Below are 17946 nucleotides of genomic sequence, written 5' to 3'. Positions count from 1 at the left end.
CAATTTATGTGTGGTCTATTTCAGTGCAGTAGTATATGAATGACACTGGGAGCCACATTCTGCAGAAGCAGAGACAGAAAAAGTTGTTGATTTGTTGCTAAAGCTGCACTTGTTTATACAAGCAAATGACAGTGAAGACTGTCTTATCCTCACCTGGTGAAGTAGTCCAGGTGGCAACTACTCTACCCTTAGCCACCTTGCTACTTTCCTTGATGCATCCTATATGCAAAAAAGGTTGTTCCTCTCTTCCTGCTTGATTCAGGCTGTCCATTTGGTTGTTATATTTCTTAAATTTTGTTTCGTACCTTAATTCCAAATATATATAAAATGTGAGCTTATTCTGGAGTGCAAATGAAGATGCAACAATAACAGAACTGGAAGTTGAATGATACATTTCAGATTATTGAGGGTTTTTTTTTCCTACTTCATATTTGCATTCACTATCTCAGATTTTAATAATTTCATAGCTCAAAACAAGTCCATAGTCAGTAACTTTGCTCGGCGTTACAGCTTATTTATCAAACCTCACTGGCAGCTTGAAGGCCTCTGGCCCTCCTAACTCAGTCAACTGTTAATTAATCACCACTGTTAATGAATCACCACTGTTTCGAGCAGCTTTCAGTTCAGATAGTGTTTTGGGCAGTTGGCTTAATCTGCCATAGAAAATTTCATTAGATGATATCAAATGTTCTAACTGATTGCTTCTACCTTTGAGCTCTCTTTGACAACATTATTATTGTCTTATATCACCATATACATGTGTGCATACAGCTGTAGTTTTCTGGTGGAATTCTTTATAAACTAATAGTACCTATTTTAAATGTTATCCTAATAAAAAGGCTGAAAGAAGTAACCAGAACTTTGCATGTGAGGATCTAAATATCAGTTACATTTTTAGAAAGAGTAGGAAATATGTTGGAAGCATGAAGGTGAACAAAATCCCCTGGTGTTTGAGAGCTCATTTTACTATGAAGGATAAGATTTATTTAAGTGTTCTTTCACTTGTCTTGTATAATCATATGACAGTACTCAACTGAACCTAGCAGTAGGTAAAAAGCCTATTTTCACTAGGCCACCCAGAAAGATACTATCAGAATATTTGTGGATTATTTATGTGCTATTATGTATACAAGAAGCTAAATAATTTTTGATAGCACCACTGAAAAGACCCTCACAGAATCCTTCCACTTCTCTTCAGGTATTTATGTACATTGACAAAATCCCCATGGGGCCCCTCTAGGCTGAGCAGTCAGAGCTCTCTCAGTCTTTCCATCATCATCTCTACCTAATTCCAAGAAACAATGATTTCGTGTTTCTGTCAAATTCACTGATGTGGAGGGTGCAATTGGATACCACCCTGTTAGATGAAGCTTTTCTTTCTGCTCTGAAATAGTCATGGTAATTTGGCTTTAACACTCTTTAGGTCCCTGAGGGTGCTACCTGAGCAGCCCCTCTCCTAACTCTGCCTTTAACTTCACTTCTTCTTCAATAATTTCCTATGTGGAATCTGATAGTTTGTAATTACTGCTTCCATCCTAGATTAGTTACCCACAGCCCATGAGGCCTCTTGAACAAATCAATATGTTCCAGCAGGGTTTATCAGCTGTATTCCCTGCAGAAAACTGGGGCACCAACTGAACAGCTATCTTTATACTTGTGAACAGTCTTCAGTTAAAAGCACTGATGTTAGTTTTTTGTTATTCTGAATGCTGTGCTCTAGAAAACATGGGAGCAGGAGAAGAAACAACCTGTAACACCACATACAAATCAATATTGCCACAGAACCACGTGAAGCTGATTTTTAGGTGTTGTTTGACTCCTTGAAAAGGCCATTTTCCTTCAACAGACAGTTTCTCATGCCCAGTTAGGAGAGCTAAGAGAGATGTAATTGGATGTGAAGATGCTTCAGAGACGTTTAATATATTTAGGAGGACACTTCATTGGGAAACATTACCAAGATGCAGTATAAGCACTTGAGGAAAATATTTTCAAGAGAAACCACTTACCCCTTGTTTTTCAGGTGAGTCCTTTTTCCCCCAAAGAAATTAAAAATCATACTTAGAGATATTCCTCATCAAGATAAATTCAGGATGACTGAAAATCTGTATGTAATTACAGACACACAGTTAGTAATTTTTGCTCAAAGAACACTCTTAATCTTGTCAACTTCTTGTGTTTAGCTGTTTTACATAAATTGATCAAGGCATGTGTCCTGGTTTAGGGCAAATTTGGTAGAGAATCTCCAAAGGGGCCCCTCCAGAAAGCAAACCCACACAGCCCCTCCCCGCAACAGGTTCAGGAAAGATTCCTCGGAGAGAAGTGGAAAGAACCTGTTTATTTAACAGGCACAGCACGCCCCAACACACAAAATGAACAATACTGGATGACACCACTCTGAAAAAGATGACAAATTCAGAAAGTCTCTCTTGGGGGTGGTCACTCTGTTCTCAATCCCTCCAGTGCTGGGGCAGCTGCTGCAGGCCGCACGGTGCAAACTCTCGGTGTTCCCAGGTCCCAGTCTGGAGCAGGTTTGAGATGGTCGAAGAAAAAAAGAGAGGAGAAACAGTCCAGGAAGAAATTTGGACTGTTTAGCTAAACTAGCTAATGAACAGAAGCAAAAGCAAGTAGCAGCGAAGCAGAAACAAGAGCGAGAGCGAGAGAGAGCAAAGCAAAAAGCAAAACCAAAAAAGCAAAAGCAGCCCTATGTGCTGCCCGTCTCTGTGTCCCTGATAAGAAAAACCCAAACAAAACTTTCACTCTTCAAAGCCAGTCTTAAAGGCATAGAACATAATATCCCACAGAAACAGACATACGAATGGGGATACAAGCATCATAACATCACCCTAGGACAGCATGCTGCAAGTGCATCAATCTCTCAGTCCTAATAAAAGGCACATGGTTATAACATCAAAATAACTGATAGGTTTATATAGATAAAGCTTCTTAGCAATGATATCTGTGTGAAACTTGAAGACTTTCTATAGATCATAACTTCCCAGTCTTCATGTTGAACTTTAAGAAGGCATAACTGAGATTAAGCAAAGCTTAAGTCAAGACCAATGGAGTTCAATGTGTTTCTGTGTGTGCATGTTTAAGCAAAGAAGTTTTATGAAACAGAAAGGATTAATTTGACTGACTTTGAGCAACACCATCTAAATCCCTAGATTTATATATAGCATTTCCATTTTTTGACTTCTGTTGCTTTAGTTTATGTCTTCTTGACACATATCACAGCTAAAAATGGAGTTTGGGTGGCTGGTAGCAAGATGAATAGTCTGAGCTAGAAGCAACTGATGATGGTATTTTGATGGTAGATAGACTTTGTGCCAGGCACTGTGCATTCATGTGGTTGATCTGAAGCTGCAAGTCTCTTTGAAAGAAAAGAGATCATTTAAAGGATGACAGGTGATGACTGTCAGGTGAAGGGTGGATAATAATCCTTGGAAATGAAAATAAAAAATCTAAACAAGATCTGATACTTTACCAAGCATATAAACTCATTTCTGAAGACAAATAAGTCTGTCAATTGAACAGATTCTTCCCTTTCTCCCTCTTTTAAACTTTGATTTCCAGCTCAGATTTACTAGGCACTTTTAAAATTTATTCTTCTGATGCTATTTTTGCTAGTTCCTTTATACAAGAACTGCAATTTTAATAGGTTCTAAAAATGAATTCTCTTATTTTTAGTACACAGAACACAGTGTACTAAATGCAATGCAATAGAAGTTGCACAAAATACATGAACTTTAATACTTCTACTCTGTATTTAAGAATAGAAGTTGTTCACATTTTTCTACAAAAACAGGCATGTAAAGCTTTTCTTTGAGTAAATGCTTGATTGTTTTCCCTCCTTGTGTTCCACATAATGGGAATGAGAAAATAGAAGATATTTGTGAAAACAATAATATTTATCACACAGAGGATATTTTAAATCACAACCCTTATAGTTAAAGTGCAGGTTTCAGCTAAAATGAAATAGAAGTCTGCAAAATTATGTTAGGGAAATGATAGTAATAATAGAAAACTCTAAATAAAATAACTATTTTTAAAAAATCATACAATAAATGATGGAAATATTACTATCTTTTAAAACATGGTCAGTAGGTACAGAAATACTTCTGCTTTTTGAATAATTTAATTTGGACAAGATCTCTTCTGAAGTTCACTACTTTGGAAGAAAATGGGCAATTAGAAATGCCATTATTAAATTATCCTTTATGTATTATCCATGCTAAGAATAGTTCATAATAATTTAGAAAGTAAGAATAATCTAAATAAATTAGTATTACAGTAATTCCTTAATATTGGTGTAGTTTACTTGGGTTGTCGATTAATTATGACATTAATGCAAAATACTGTGGAGTAGATGCCATCATGCATAGCTATGTTTGTCAGTCCAGAGCATTATAAGCATGACTATTCTGTAGTTACAAAAGTATTATGGTTCTCTAGTTTGTATCTACTTCAGATAATTCTGAGTGTCCAAATGTTTCTCTGAAACTAAAACGATATATTAATGGTCTTATACCTTATAAAATACTTTCAAGCACACAAAGAAGATGAACAAGTATCCAAGAGTACAATCTAGAGACTTTAGTGCAAGTAATAAACAGCTTGGACAACATAATAAAAGTTGCAAAAATTCAAAGTAGCCCATACCTATTGATCTTACTACAGCATTAACTGCCCAATTCTCAATGCAAAAAAAACCCAACAAAACAAAACAAAACAAAACAAAACCCCAAAAAACCAAAAAAAACCCACCAAAACAAAAAAACACCCTAAGATAATGTGACTTCTGCCTTAATTCAATTCTTTCTTGCTTCAGCAAAAAAACCCCAAGTTTTTTCCGTGCAAATCCTACTGTTGCAGAGTGATGCCTTAGATACAAATGCTTGGCTACTCTTAATGTTCTCTGCACTGCTAAGGATTTCAGAAAAACTGGAGAGAAACATCACAGCAAGTATTAATGATCAAGATTTTCTGGTTAGTATGTCACCCCTACTGGTCAAGCAGTTGATCCAAATAAAGTAAAACTATGAATTCATAAATAGAATGGATAAAGCAAGGAGTTTTCTGAGAAAAAATGAAGTCACACTTCCAGAATATTTACTTAAAAGGCAGATACATCTGCAGAGAGGCAATTCTATTACACCAGTTTAATCATATTACCTTAGTGAACCAGTTAACCAGATCCATACTGTGATTTTGAAGTTGAGAGAAGGTTTACACAAATCCAAGTGTTTCATCAAAAGAGATAGTAATTCCTCACCTCTTTGGTTTTCCTGAACCAGTCTGTGTATCCTTATCAGGTACAGCAGTGCCGACAGATAGAAATACCTTCAGAAGAGAAAAAAAATACGGGTATTTGGGCAATATACTATGAAAAAATTGCAATAAAATAAGAGAATTTTCTTTGAAAGGATGCCGGAATACTTCTAAGCCCTTTTGCATAAATCTGAATTGAAATTTTACATGATTTTATACATACAATCAAACTAATGTTATGTAGAATTCAGTAGATAATAATGATCTAAATCAAAATCTTGCTCTGGGAAAGAAGGAATGTATCAAATAGGGAACTAAAAATTTATTTTTACTTACAATGTTTGTACAGGCTAATAATCCAAAGCAGTACAGAAAAATGTAATTAATAAGAGTTAAAATTTCTCTATAAACAACCTCTATCCCACTCATTTCTTTGTTGCAATGTTCACCTTTCCAATGTCCTTCTGAGTCCGATGACAAAGAGCTGATCCTTTCTCAGCTGCCACAGTGTTGGTAGTGATTATAAGTCATAAAAAGTCAACTGAGGACTTTGGAAGAAAGAGCATAATGTTTGTGGTGGAGCTTCTTTCCTTTTGGTCTCCGGTTTGTTTCTACAAGCTTCCTCAGAACATATTCCTTTCCATTGATCCCCAACCATTTCTGACAGAAAGAGCTGCTGTTTTCCATGCAGTGATGATTCCCTGAGTCTGTGGGTCTATTGCTGCACCAGATACTTTCAAGGTACTGCATCTGGAGTGATTTCACCACACAACTGTTGCAACAAGCTAAACTCAGCTCAGGCTGTGCCAGCCAGGATGAGACCTGAGACCTGTAGCCTTTTACCAGCAATGGCAGAAAATCATATTCATTGGGCTAGACCTAGCACCAAAGTGAACAGAAATTTACCTCCAACTTTCATCTGATGGGATCTGCCTCAGCTCATGCACTCCATGAGGTAAAATGAAAAGGAAACAAAACTGTACTTGTGTTTCCTGAATGTAAAACAAATTATTAGATTACCAAAAGTTCAGAGGACAAATGTCAGCTTTCCTTTTTTAAATATTTGGTATAATTAACATTGCTAAGAAAAGACACTGCTTTCAGTGGTTGGAGTGTAAAATTGAAAGTATTGAAACACAGTGATAAAACCCTACTTTCTGTCTTGCTAGATGGGAGACTTGAAATTGCACATGTTGGATAATGTGTTCACAGGTGGAACTGGGAGAATGGAGGTAGTAAAACCAAGTCAACTTCCCAAATTCATAATACATTTTATATTTATTAGTCTGGAGGTTTTTTCCAAATAGAGATCTTTTCTTATTCACGCAGTTTTTTCATTGTTATGTAAAGAAGTGAAAGCTCCTTTTGAGACTGACATCTTTCAAATGTGGAATTAGAAATGTTCCTTATTAGCTTGCAGTTTATCACTGATGCCACTGTATGTTTTTGTTGTTATTTCTTTGAAATAAACAATGTTAATATCTGTAGTTTTCTATGTAACAGTTTCCTCATAGTTGCTTACTTTACTCTTTAATGCTTCTTTGTTTCCAAATCTTCTTTGAGATAATTGAAAATGGGAAGACAGTTACAACAAGAAAATGTTTGAGATGAAAAGCTGCATCTTTCATAAATCTGTTTTTTAATTACAAATGAGCTCAACATAGTAATGCATTTTACTTTAATTACAATTTTGATGACCTTCTTAGAGCTGAAAGACATTTCTCTTAATTAATGACATGCATGTGTGTGTTTCAGGAGTTCTGTTGCTAAGTGATTTCCAGGGAAGCTAGTGAAGCAAACTAATGAAGTGTCAGATAATATTTTGTAGTGTTTTTATGGAATGGCATTACTGGACCACAAAGAGACCTGTCTCACATTTGCATAATCTTCAGAGTTTGAAGGTTTGAGAGAGCATATCAAGCTCAAATTTGAAAAGAATCCCCCCATCTCTTTGTTTTACTGTGTGATCAAATATGCATTTGACCACACAGTATGAGGTTAGTGATAGATAAGTGCTATTCATTTTTTTCCTGTTACTTTAAAAGGTCCAAAGTATGTTTGACTCTTGTATATCTCTGTTTCTTTTCTTTCTCTTTCTCTTGGGTGCTCACTCTCTTTAAATAAGCATCACCATTTCTCTTTCCTGCAGCTTTGTTTCTCAAAGAAGCTAAAGTGAACTGCATCTGACATATATAGTGTATAAATTCAGCTTGAAGATATGGAACTTGTCAAGTTCAGAGTGTATCTGCAGCAGGTGGAAGTGACACAGCACTGACTTTGGTGCAATTCTGTCACAACAATGATGGAACTTGGGTTCAGCTCCACAAACAGTCTTGAAACACTGTTTATAACAGATTTGTTCATAAGTAATCCCCTTCACAATGGCAACCCAAAAGAGTGGGATCTTAAAATGGAAATGCTTAAGCAATTCTAGAAGAAAACTGGTGTAGGATTCTTGTACTGTGTCATGTTTCAGAGAGGAAAGGCAGCCATATTTACTTTGGGATCAAGGATCTTAAGTATTCCATTGGAAAGATAAAGGATATTAATAAGTTACAGAGCATCTGGGTGCCAATTAAGTATACCATAAAGAAGATATAAATGATATATCCTTTAGTTGCAGGTTATATATGGTCTTAATATGCATTTTTAAAAACTGATTCTTTTAAACGGTTACTGACATATTGCTTGTATATGAAGGAAAAGGGAGCATTTTCAAGGATAACTGAATGTACAGAATCCAGCTGTTACCAGATTTCAGTAATTAATAAAACTCCCTGAACTTAAAGAAATGAACCTCAAGTTGTTACTTTTGTTTTCTTTTTAAGACAGTGAAGCCAAAAGCATTGTATAAAGCACAAAAGTTAAGACAAATTGATTTTAGGTTTGAGAAATTCAGAGAAAATTATAGTTTGGACATATCCTAATTTAGAAAACATGAATTTTGCAATAGTTTTTCTTTCTCACTCTGACTTTCCTCTGAATCTTCTTTTTCTCACTTAATAAAATACCTCCCCTCACTGATCCTGCTGGACCAAAACCATGTTTGTATTATACATTATTAAAGAAGTGTCAGACTCATGATATAGTACGCTTGGGGCTTTGCAGCAGTGTTATTTTACTTGGTGTCCCTTAGAAAATACTCAAGGGATTCTAAGGCAGCATTAGCTCCTTTTACAATGTACTGCATAACCTGTTTAGTTGTATGGCATTAGGTTACTAAACAAAATCAAAGGTGGTGGTGGTGCTTCCTACATTCTACTTCAGAATTACATTTTTTAGCCAGGCTTTTTAGTCCCCACAGAAAAGGCCTAACATTTGAGAGATGATATATATTTATTTATACCAAATTTACCAGTGGGGAAGTCACACAGATGGCAGTTAAAGAGAATAGCTTACCATTTCTCTGTGAGAATGGGTACTGAACCTGAAAATTTCTCAATTACTTGTGTATCTATAGCCTCAACATACTCCTGCTGCAACCTGCTCAAAGGGCAACACATACCACTCTGGTTTTTAAATTAAGTCCTGTCTCTCTTCTCAGGATTGAAAGTAAAATATTCCTCCTATGTTTCTGTGTGACAGAAGAGAATAGTTTTCAGCTAGAGAGGAAGATGATACAAGATAAGGGCATGTATTTAATGATTAAGATTAAATGGTAAATAACACTGGTACCACACCTGTCTGAGGCATGATATGTGGGTACTGTGCGTCCTGTGAGAGGAAAGAGCTGTGAAAAGATTGCCTTTTTGCCTCATTCAGTTTGCAGAGAGAAAGTAGGTCTCCTCACAAAAACAACCAAACACATTGAAGCAGAAACCTGATTTCTGCTAACTCTGCTCTCTAAAGAGAATGAGAAAGACAGCAAGATAGAGACTGTAATACTGAAGGGCTGCAGTAAGGTAGGAAGGTAGGTAGGCAGGTAGGTAGCCTTCAGATGTAGAAAGGCATATTTTTCCCAAGACAAAATGGGCAACAACTTCTGAGTTAGGAGAGAAGCCCTGAAGCAATACTCAGCCAGTTCTGTAACACTAAGACTTGCTGAATCAAGTGAAAGCAGAGTCCCACCATGCAACAATATTTTGTGCAGGCTGTTGTGCAGTCCTTTTGTTCCAAGGTTACTCTCTAATAATGCAGATTTTTCATCTCAAAAGCTGCTGTGGGCTATGGGCTAGTTGGTGTTCCAGTAGAAAAAATCAAGGGCCTTTTGGTGACTAGTGTCATATTCAATTTTCCAAAAATTTCAATACTGTGGCTTACTAGAGATGTTTCGTGTTAGGAAAACTGCTGAAATTCACAGTTTACTTGCACTCAGTTGGTACTAAAAGGTGCAAAATTTAAAATGATGCTAAAAATTCATGTTTGAATGTTGTCATCATCCCTGTGTCAAAAAGGGATGAGCCAAGGAAGAATGGGATATTTCCTGTGAACAAGATGCTCCTTTGAATAGTAGGAGATGTTAGTGCTGATTTCATATCAGACACAGGGAGTTTTCATCTCTCTGATAATACTGCTACCAGTACTGGAAGTCAATATAAGCAGTGATTTTTGGGCTTGAGATTCCATATCTTCTCACCCGGGAACTGAGCAGAATAAGCCTAATTACTTAGTATTTGCAACAATAGTTGCACAATTGGATGCTTTTCACAGCTGTATCTGGAGCAGACTGACATAACTGTCAGTTAACCTTTCCTTTTCTCTTCGCACTGACAGTTTAGCAACCCACATGTTGCCTCCATATAATTACATAAATGAGTTATAAATAGTTTATCAGAATATTAGGCATGATGGCCTGGGCAAAATTTGTTAAATCACTGGAGGTGTCAAGCATCTGATTTTTTTTCTGCAGCAGTGTATTCTGTTCTGTAATAAAACAATAAATAAAATTAGGTGGGCTTTGTTGGTTGGAGTGTTTATCAATTCCCTGCTCAGGACAGATAAACATTTTATTGAGCATATGAGGGCTCATTACACCCACACATAATGAAAAAAAATCAGACATCTGAAGAAAGAATATAATGTAGCACATTACAGTTAACACATTTTTCTGAAAGGGGAATAGTTGGATGACTGGTACCTTGTTGTACCTTTCTCTTGTCTCCACCTTCACTTCACATCTTCCCTAAGTCTGATTTACAGTAATATCCATTCTGTAATATATTTATAGTAATGGAGACATATAATCCAATGAAAGACTGTGTATTGCTGTATTCTTCCCAAGTGTCATATATGATCTTTGTTGAATACTGCTACAAAACAGTGTTGAGAAGAGAGGTAGGTAAGCAAATATAAGGCTGTGTTGTGTTCTAAGTCTTTTAGCTCATTTGGGAGTGTTAAATTCTTGAAAATCAAAAACTCCAATCCCTCTCTCTTTTTCTGTAACAATCCCCACAGTTCAGAGAAATCCTGAAGACCACTAGGAGAGACCCAGATATTTAATCTCAGTTTCTTTTTCTTGGTTTTGGCACCTCAGCGAGGTATGTCACATTATATTTCAAGTATAATTTCTTTTCTAGCCATGCCTTTCAAAAAATGACACAGCATTTTACCAATCACTTATATAGTGAAACTGCAAAAATAATTTCTGCATTTTTTTAACTTTAAGTTGACATTTTATCTGTGTAGGTTTGTTTGTCTGGCTGGGGGGGAGGTTTTTGTTCAAAGTAGAATTCTTTCACCTGAGTATAAAATAAATACTTTCTGTATAATGAACAACATGAAAATTGTTATTGATGCATCATTAACAAATGTCTTGTTTAGACATCAAAAGTGCCTCCTCTAAAAGTTAAGCACTTGTTCACATTATGTTTATTCATCTGAAGTTTTTGTCTTTAAAAAATACACATAGGAGCCAAATGCAAGTTTTGGAACTGTATGTTTTGAAACATTGATCTAAGAAGCATTGTTAATGGAAGTGTTATCTAAATCTTGTAGAAGTAATGAAAATTTCTCCAGGTGTTAGACTGCAGAATCTTCTGTCACTTTGATATCAGGGTTAGACAGCAAAGTGGATTGCCTTGTCCATCAAAATGTAGTAGGATAAAATTTCACTACCCAGGTAAGAGAGTCAAAAATACAGGAAAGTTGATATGGAATTTATAAAATTTAAAAATACTAGCTGCTTACCAAAAACCCACAAAAATCCAACAAAAAAACTCTAAACAACAAACCACTAATGAAAAAGAAAAAAACCCAAATCAACCAAACGAGAAAAACAGGAAAAAAGCTGGTGAAAGATGATGTTAAGTTTGCATTAATTTATTTAACTCAAAAATAATTTTACAATTGGATTACAATGGTGTTATCTAAATGAAAGAATAATGACTTTGTCTAAAAAGACACATTTAAATTTATTTGATTTAATTTCCAATCACTGCCTAGACTGGGAAGAAAATAACCATATTTCTTTCATAGGGAGTCTAAAACAAAGGTGGAAAAAAGTTTGGCTAAAAACAGAGTTATCTTCAGCTTTGTTCCATAAGGTTAATCATTTTCTTGAGTTTTAAGCTGAGCTATGAGAAAAGGAAAAAATAGTTAGGGTGTACAGTTTTGTTTAGTAGAATGATATCCTTAAAGGCAACACATTATTTGGCTTGAATTATTGGGTGTAAGAGTGGCCAGATGGAAAATTCAATTTACATTTTATTTTAACTGATGTATCAACTATTCCATTGACAAAGAGAGGTGTTACTTTGGTGAGTGAGAAAAATGTTATTTTCTGCTTATAGTTGCATTAAAATGTTACAGTATGTTAGAAGTTTTCACTCAAATCCTTTTCATCACTATTGCTGTTTCCCAGACTCCTCCATTTTTAGCTGTTCCTAGAAGTGAGAGCTCTAGAAGGTGTTACTATGGCTGACATTTTGCTGCCATTTCCTCCATCCCTCCCCATATACTGATGAATGCACAGTGTATTAAAAGGGCTGCGTATGTTAAGGACTTTTGTCAACCCACTTCAGGGTCTTAATTGGTTTGCTGAGGCAGTACTGATATTTCCTCAGTTTTCTTCAGCAAAACTGACAGCTCAAGAGTACAAGAGTTCAATCCCTGGCTTCCCAAATCTCTCACCCTCATTAAATCACCCCTTTTTTTTACAAGAACAAGTCAAATACCCAAAGCCTCTGTCGATCTTCAAAGCTAAAGAGGAACTTGTGCTCTGCGGTTTGAGAAAGATAGAGGCAGTAATTGAGCTTATGTTTTTATTCACTTGAAACCCACCCCCCTAGCCCTCCACTCCTTGTTCCTTTTCTGCCTTGCTTATACTTTTCCAAAGGCAAAACCCCAACATATTCACTGGCCACCAACAGGAGCTAACCTTTTCCATGGGCTTATGCTTGACTCATAGATCTGGGACTAAAGAAGTGTGCCATTGATTCTTTTTCTAGCTAACATCACAGATTCACAGAATAGTTTGTGTTGGAGGGGACCTTAAATGTTCATCTGGTGCAATTCTCCTGCTATCTTCAACTAGATCAGGTTGCTCAGAGCCACATGCACTCTGACCTTGAATGCTTCCAGGAACTGGGCATTTCCCATTTATTTGGGCAACCTATTCCAGTGTTTTATGACACTCATTGCAAAAATATTTCTTCCTCACATCTATTCTGAATCACCCCTCTCTTAGTTTAAAACCATTATCCTTTGTCCTGTTGCAAGAAGCCCTAATAAATAGACAAACCTTTCTATAGAGACACTCATGGAAGGTCTTGGTGTTCCACCATGAAAAAAGTGATTTTGTAGATGCCGCCTGTTCCCTGAACATGTTTTGATGGTTGCAGCTTCTGACATCTGAGATTTGTTTTCTTTTTGCGCAGGTTTCTCCCAAGTCACCATTCTTTAGAACCTTCTAAAGAAACATGCATGGAGCCTGAAATGCTGAAACAGGTCAGTGGCTTTATAGCATTTGATTTTGTAGTGAGGCAAAATAAAGGGGCAAGATTTAGAAAGCATAAGAGTTGGAAAAACAGCCTACTATTTTCAATGATATGTCATGTACTGGTATTGAAAACTTTAGCAATCCTCTCTGTTTCTGGCAAGAAGGCTTGTATCCATTCAGTGACATGGCAAATCTTTGTTCTCCTTTAAAAATTTGGCAAAAAATAAGAATTCTTTTTAAAATAGAAAATGTCTTATGGGCAGCAGTTTAATTTTCTTGTATTAGAAAATGATTACATTGTCATGAAGTGTTAGAACAGCAGAATTTGAACTGCAGACATGTTTACATTTGATTATATACTTGTTTGATTTCCTATGTTATGTTATTCATTATATTTTTCCAGCACCCTTTTAAATTTTATGTGAAATGTATATTTTATTTTGAGCAAATGAGAGTACTTTTAAAAGCTATTTTTAAAAAAAATCTCTACTCTGACTGATGGATAATTATAATCCTGCCATGGTCAAACAGAAATTTTGGAAGCACCAGCCACAAGCTTGGCTATTATTTTATTATTTTTTTTTCTTTCCACAAGGTTTAAATGAAGCTGCAAACCTTGAGGAGCACATCAAATGTAGAGCAGGTTTCTGTAAAAGAGGAGCTTTCCAGGTCCTGGGAGTTAAAAGAGTTCCTGTTCTGAACTTCAGCCCCATAGGGCTAAAATTACATCTGATTACAGTTAAATAAATGCTACAGAGCAGGGAAAAAAGAAATTAGAAATAATGTTTTGTCTTACTTGCAATTCATTCCATTTCTCCCCTTAGGCAAACAAATCATTATCTTTGGTGAGGGCAAAGTCTTTGATATTATATGAAAATTTCTTATTTTACTCTAAGCCCAAGAATAGCATTTCTTGAAGAGGTGGGTGAAAGAAATAAGAAATGTTCAAGTTTTAATTAAGATTAGCTGTGAACAGTCAGATTACTAATTTGCTTTATTTTCCCCTCAATATCAGAAATCTTGTATCAAACCCCTTGATTCAGTACAATGTAGTTTACCATGCAGAGAAAACTCTATGTTTTCCTGAATTTCCATAGCTGATCTTTTATTATCCTATAGACAGCTTTTATAGCCCAGAGCATTAATTTTTATCTACTGAGGAAGTTTTAAATGGCCATCAATACTGGGCATTCTCCCTCCCTCCCTTTTCCTCCTCCTAGTCAGAAAACACAGTAAGCAGTTATACTATGTCTAAACAGACCAAAAAAAATTTCAGTTACATTTCTCCAAGCTACATACTTTGATGCAGTTCAAAATGTTATATTAATATGACAGTTCTGTAATTTTGGTTTCCATTTTTTTAAATTTTGGACACTTTGCTCTGGCTCCTCATACACACCTCCAAAACGCTTTCAGCTAATTTTTCTTCTAATTCATATTCTTATTTTGGGGCATTTGTGATTTCTACTCTATGTGTTCTAATGAATTATCCTGTTGAATCATCAAGATGTTGCAAGTGACAAATAAGGGTGCCAGTGTACTGTTATACAACAGTGAAGAGAGTGCTCTTGCAGGCTACATATCTCCTTTCACTACTGCTGAGAACATTTGTAACCCAGGAAGCTAATTGGAATATAGCTGTATGTTCCAGGCCCAAAGACAGAGAGACTGAACCTCTTTCTAAGAAGAGTCACAACATCTTGCAGTTGGTACCATATGGTTCAATTGACTGAATGAAAGAATTTAATTCCAACAAAGAAGGGGGCAGACTCTGAGCTAACTATAATCATTCCAGTTATAAAGATAAAGAGGTGGTTTAATGATCAGTAGCATTAAATCCCAACAAACAAAGCTGTTCAAAATGAGGAAATAAAGAACCAAAATGAAAACATTGTTCTGTTACCAGGAATAGCAGAACTGCTATAAAAAACTGTCTAAGATATCTCATCCTGGTGCATGTATTTCTGGTGTTTATCTTCTTTGCTCTCCCTCACATTAAAAAAAAAAAAGTATTGGTAAAAAAAGGGGAAAACACATAAACAAAATAGGAATTATCCAAGTTTTTAATTACCTTCCATATGTATGACCAATTAGATTTTTATTCTCTTCATTTCAACCTCATTGGTTTGAAAAATGTTACACTGTTATATGGGAATTAGTTACTTGTCTTCTCTGTTTATGTGGTATCCTTTCTTTGTATATAACTTAGTGAATTGGAAGAGCAGGAACTACTAAACATACAGATCAATGTCTTGATTAGGATGCCAAATCATTAAGACAGTTTAGAGATCTGGGATAATAATGGTAAAATCCATTAATTTCTACCTAGAGATTACCAGAACATGGATGAAATTAGAAGCTTAAGATCATAAAGATTACTTTGTTTTATGAGAGCATCATATTGGAGAGAGCAGTTCCTTATTCAGTAACATAAAGCTGCCTTTTTGCATCTAGGATATTTTTAATTTAGGAATCAGCAGGTTAGGGTACCACCAGTTTTGTTGCTGAGCCACCCAGATCTTCTCTTTACAAGCTTTTCGAATGACAGTCTAGCTGGTATGACCATTTTACCATGCAGTACTCTCAAAATAGCATATCACTGTCTTTTGTTTCCTATCCTGTCAAGATGCTTAGCCAGCGACTGAACTGAACAAAATGTGAAATTGTCACTTGTAAAGTCGTCTCAAAGTTGACATGACTGTAGTGGTCAAATCTGTGAGAGTACATTTTCCCCCCCAAAATTCACTGGCATCCTTGTCATCCTGATGTCAACACCTCATCTCTGCTCCTGACAGGTAGGTCCCCCCTCCATTCACTAGTAAATTAAATAGTAATCTAGGCCATGTTTAATAATGAAATAAATAAAGTTTAATAGTGTATTGGTTTTGCACGGCCTGGTTTTTGGTAGCAGGGGGGCCACAAAGACGGCTCCTGTGAGAGGCTGCTGGAAGCTTCCCACTGTGTCCAGCTCAGCCAATGGCTGATGGCTCTGAAGATGGACATGCTGCTGGCCAAAACTGGGCCAATGAGAGAGGTTGGTAGCGCCTCTGTGATGACATATTTAAGAAGAAAATCAAAACAAAAATACAGGTTTTTACTTCTAGCCAGAGAAGAGGAGGAGGTGGGAACATATGAGGGAAACAACACAGAGACACCAAGGTCCGTGGAGAAGGAGGGGCAGGAGGTACTCCAAGCACTGGAGCCAAGACTCCACTGCAGGCTGTGATGAGACCAAGATGAAGCAGCTGTGCCCCTGCAGCCATGGGGATCCATGGGGGATGCAGAGATCCACCCACAGCCCCTGGGGATCCACGGGGGATGCAGAGATCCACCCACAGCCCATGAGGATCCATGGGGGATGCAGAGATCCACCCACAGCCCCTGGGGATCCACGGAGGATGCAGAGATCCACCCACAGCCCATGGGGATCCATGGAGGATGCAGAGATCCACCCACAGGCTGTGGGGAAGGTGCCTATACCGGAGCAGGTGGATTCCTGGCAAGGCTGTGATCCAGTAAGAGACCCAGTAGAGAGAGCAGGCTCCTGCTTCCAGGCTGGAATGGCCTATCCTGGGAGGAATACACCCCATGGAAAGACAGACCCACATCATGGCAGTTTTGGGAGGACTGTCTGCCTGTAGGGGGGACTCATGTTGCAACTGGTGTGATAACACTGCTGCTTGTGAAAGTGGACCCACACTTGGGAAGTTCAGGAGCGCTGTCTGCCATGGGAAGGACCCCACAGTGCAGCAAGGAAAGGACTCCTCTCCCAGAGCAGCGGAAGGAAACCTTGGGTGATGAACCGACCAAACCCCCATGTCCTCTCTCCCTGCGCTGTCGGTGGGAAGGAGAGAGGGGCTGGGAGGGAAAAGGTGTTTTAAGGGCTTATTTTACATCTCATTAACCTTCTCTGATTCTCGTTGTGAAAAAATTCACTTAGCAATCTTAAGTTGAGCCTGTTTTGCCCTTGAAGTGTTTTCTCCTGGTCCTTATCTCAACTCAGGAACCCTTCGTTAACATTTTTCCCTTTTCCCTCTGCCCAGCTGTGGCAGGGGAGGGTGAGCAAGCAGCTCTCATGGGTGCCAGTGTCAAACCATGACACATAGTGATGGGTTTGAGGAGTCCTGCTTGGTAATCCTTCGCAGCTTCTGGCTATTTACATAATCTCTTCCATTAGGACTAGCCCCCTGTACTTATGTTCTCTTATTTCTCCAGCATTCAGCAGAATACATTTAGAAGGCAGAGTGGTAATACGCATCTTACAACATGCATTCATTCTTAGACAGGCCCCACTGCAGCTGCCCTTTCTCCAAAACAGGGAATAGACATTTTTACCATGCTAATAAATAATGTGCAGGATGAACAGACCATGCACCTACAGGATGAGGGCCATGGCTGGATGACAGGCAACTAGCAAACAATTGACTGGTTTAGGGCTATGTGATTTCAATATTTATTAAAGGCTTTTATTAAACATTTCCATAATTTTAAATTTTGTCTTTTGGAGCTCTAGAAGATACAGCTGGTTTTGCCAGACAGCACAGACAAAAATGCACACACTCGAATTTCAGTGTATAAAGTAGAGAAAAAGGGCATGTGCTCTTGAATTTAACTTTTCCATAGGAATAATCTCTCCAATTCTACCTTTTTTAAACAGTTGTCAAAATTAAACATTACTGGACTATCACAGCTTTCAGAATCTTTTATTTGCCTTTCACATTCTAAGAAAATGAATAAGACTTCTAAGGAACATGATGATATTTTCAAGCTTTTTTTAAAAATGAGACTTTGCCCTAATTTAT

This window comes from Camarhynchus parvulus, chromosome 2 (genome assembly GCF_901933205.1).
Source record: "Camarhynchus parvulus chromosome 2, STF_HiC, whole genome shotgun sequence".
NCBI classification, from domain to species: Eukaryota; Metazoa; Chordata; class Aves; order Passeriformes; family Thraupidae; genus Camarhynchus; species Camarhynchus parvulus.
This window is presented reverse-complemented; position numbering follows the sequence as displayed.